Raw genomic sequence first — 4124 nt, 5'->3', positions numbered from 1 at the left:
TATATACCAATAGTACATACATCTAAAAGCTGTGTATTGTACGAGTACGAATACGGGTGCATACGAGTAGAATTGTTGATGAAACTGAACGAGGATGTAATTGTAAGCATTTTTGTTAAGTAGAAGTATTTTGATAAGTGTATTGAAGTCTTTCAAAAGTGTATAAATACATATTAAAACACTACATGTATATACATTTTAACTGAGTCGTTAAGTCATCGTTAGTCGTTACATGTAAGTGTTGTTTTGAAACCTTTAGGTTAACGATCTTGTTAAATGTTGTTAACCCAATGTTTATAATATCAAATGAGATTTTAAATTATTATATTATCATGATATTATCATGTATGAATATTTCTTAATATGATATATATATATACATTAAATGTCTTTACAACGATAATCGTTACATATATGTCTCGTTTAAAAATCATTAAGTTAGTAGTCTTGTTTTTACATATGTAGTTCATTGTTAATATACTTAATGATATGTTTACTTATCATAGTATCATGTTAACTATATATATATCCATATATATGTCATCATATAGTTTTTACAAGTTTTAACGTTCGTGAATCACCGGTCAACTTGGGTGGTCAATTGTCTATATGAAACATATTTCAATTAATCAAGTCTTAACAAGTTTGATTGCTTAACATGTTGGAAACATTTAATCATGTAAATATCAATCTCAATTAATATATATAAACATGGAAAAGTTCGGGTCACTACACATAACAACACAAAGGCACCCAGATCAGTCCCAAATTCCGAAGATGGTGGTTGTAAAATCGTATTTTCAGATCTGTCACCACCATCTAATCTTCGATCTCTACTGCTGCGTACCAGATTTGTTTCTATTTTTTTAATGTTTTATTCTTACCTGCAAGAAATGAAGATGAATATGAAAATCTGATATAAAGTAAAGTTTGATTGTAGGGATTTTGATTAATAATGATAATAATTGTATCTAAATCACCATTCATAATTTATCTTTTCTTTCCTTGAACACCATCTGATGAAGAAATATGAAATGGTAAAAGAGGAGGGGTAAAAAATGGGTTTTAAAAGAAATGAGAAAAGAAAAAAAAAAGAAGAAAAGAAAAAAAAAGATTAACAAAATTATTTAATTAAAAAGTTCAAAAAGTCTAAACTACCCTCACTTGTTTGGCACATGCTTCAAGTTAACGGTAAGTTTAGACGGCAAGTTAACGGAAAGACGACGAGCGTTACATTTTGAAAGTTTAGTGACGACCCTTGCAAAAAAAAAAAGTTTAAGGACGACGTCAGTGATATAGATATAAGTTCAAGGACGACGGGAGTAATTTTGTCATATTCCGTATTATTGATGTGGAACTACAAAGTCAGATTTTATTAATATTAATATTGAATATTGAAATAAATGGACTAATACTTATACATATATATAGATTTATATTAAAAAAACTAAAAAGTCAACGAAAGTCAACATCCGAGTTCTCCCCCGAGTTCTCCCCGAGTCGCCGAGAACTCCTCAAAAACCTCCTGCCGAGTTCTCCCCGAGTCGCGAGTTTTACATCCTTGCCAGAAAGCAACAAGAGGTAACTCAAACTCAAATTTACCTCAAAAATCGACCAAATGGGTGAAGGTTAAACCTTCAAACCCTAATAAAACACAACAATCGAACAAAGTAATTAGGATAAACCCTAATTACTGTAAATTGACCAGAGAACAAAGGGCGAATTATAATCCCTTCAATTGCTTACAAGATCTGATGAGAGAAGAAGGGATGAACCCTAATCGGCCTAATGAAATCAAGGAGATAAAAAGGGTTGGGATAAACTGTGAAGATAAACAGCCTCGATCAAATAACCTTTTGAGAAAAGAAAAGTCAAAAGTTATTTCCAGCCACACCTTAAAAGATGATACGGGTAATAATAATAATTCTGACCCTCCTTTTAAGCCCATAGGAGGTTGGTCTGTCCATCATGCTTTTAAGCCCAAAATTCATTTGTCAAATTCATTTGTCTAATTGTTTATATATATCCCGACCTTGTCTCATAAAATTTTATCCGTTAGACACGTTACAAAAGAATTAAATTTTTCTGTTTTGCTACACCCTACTTTCTGTATCCTTCAAGACATTAAGACAAGGGTATTATTGGGCGTGGTACCGAACGGGGTGGGTTGTACTATGTGTAGTGACCCGAACTTTTCCATGTTTATATATATTAATTGAGATTGATATTTACATGATTAAATGTTTCCAACATGTTAAGCAATCAAACTTGTTAAGACTTGATTAATTGAAATATGTTTCATATAGACAATTGACCACCCAAGTTGACCGGTGATTCACGAACGTTAAAACTTGTAAAAACTATATGATGACATATATATGGATATATATATATATATAGTTAACATGATACTATGATAAGTAAACATATCATTAAGTATATTAACAATGAACTACATATGTAAAAACAAGACTACTAACTTAATGATTTTTAAACGAGACATATATGTAACGATTATCGTTGTAAAGACATTTAATGTATATATATCATATTAAGAGATATTCATACATGATAATATCATGATAATATAATAATTTAAAATCTCATTTGATATTATAAACATTGGGTTAACAACATTTAACAAGATCGTTAACCTAAAGGTTTCAAAACAACACTTACATGTAACGACTAACGATGACTTAACGACTCAGTGAAAATGTATATACATGTAGTGTTTTAATATGTATTTATACACTTTTGAAAGACTTCAATATACTTATCAAAATACTTCTACTTAACAAAAATGCTTACAATTACATCCTCATTCAGTTTCATCAACAATTCTACTCGTATGCACCCGTATTCGTACTCGTACAATACACAGCTTTTAGATGTATGTACTATTGGTATATACACTCAAATGATCAACTCTTAGCAGCCCATGTGAGTTACCTAACACATGTGGGAACCATCATTTGGCAACTAGCATGAAATATCTCATAAAATTATAAAAATATGAGTAATCATTCATGACTTATTTACATGAAAACAAAATTACATATCCTTTATATCTAATCCATACACCAACGACCAAAAACACCTATAAACACTTTCATTCTTCAATTTTCTTCATCTAATTGATCTCTCTCAAGTTCTATCTTCAAGTTCTAAGTGTTCTTCATATATTCTACAAGTTCTAGTTACATAAAATCAAGAATACTTTCAAGTTTGCTAGCTCACTTCCAATCTTGTAAGGTGATCATCCAACCTCAAGAAATCTTTGTTTCTTACAGTAGGTTATCATTCTAATAGAAGGTAATAATCATATTCAAACTTTGGTTCAATTTCTATAACTATAACAATCTTATTTCAAGTGATGATCTTACTTGAACTTGTTTTCGTGTCATGATTCTGCTTCAAGAACTTCGAGCCATCCAAGGATCCGTTGAAGCTAGATCCATTTTTCTCTTTTCCAGTAGGTTTATCCAAGGAACTTAAGGTAGTAATGATATTCATAACATCATTCGATTCATACATATAAAGCTATCTTATTCGAAGGTTTAAACTTGTAATCACTAGAACATAGTTTAGTTAATTCTAAACTTGTTTGCAAATAAAAGTTAATCCTTCTAATTTGACTTTTAAAATCAACTAAACACATGTTCTATATCTATATGATATGCTAACTTAATGATTTAAAACCTGGAAACACGAAAAACACCGTAAAATCGGATTTACGCCGTCGTAGTAACACCTCGGGCTGTTTTGGGTTAGTTAATTAAAAACTATGATAAACTTTGATTTAAAAGTTGTTATTCTGGGAAAATGATTTTTATTATGAACATGAAACTATATCCAAAAATTATGGTTAAACTCAAAGTGGAAGTATGTTTTCTAAAATGGTCATCTAGACGTCGTTCTTTCGACTGAAATGACTACCTTTACAAAAACAACTTGTAACTTATTTTTTCGTCTATAAACCTATACTTTTTCTATTTAGATTCATAAAATAGAGTTCAATATGAAACCATAGCAATTTGATTCACTCAAAACGGATTTAAAATGAAGAAGTTATGGGTAAAACAAGATTGGATAATTTTTCTCATTTTAGCTACGTGAAAATT

This window comes from Rutidosis leptorrhynchoides, chromosome 5, assembly GCF_046630445.1.
Source record: "Rutidosis leptorrhynchoides isolate AG116_Rl617_1_P2 chromosome 5, CSIRO_AGI_Rlap_v1, whole genome shotgun sequence".
NCBI classification, from domain to species: Eukaryota; Viridiplantae; Streptophyta; class Magnoliopsida; order Asterales; family Asteraceae; genus Rutidosis; species Rutidosis leptorrhynchoides.
This window is presented reverse-complemented; position numbering follows the sequence as displayed.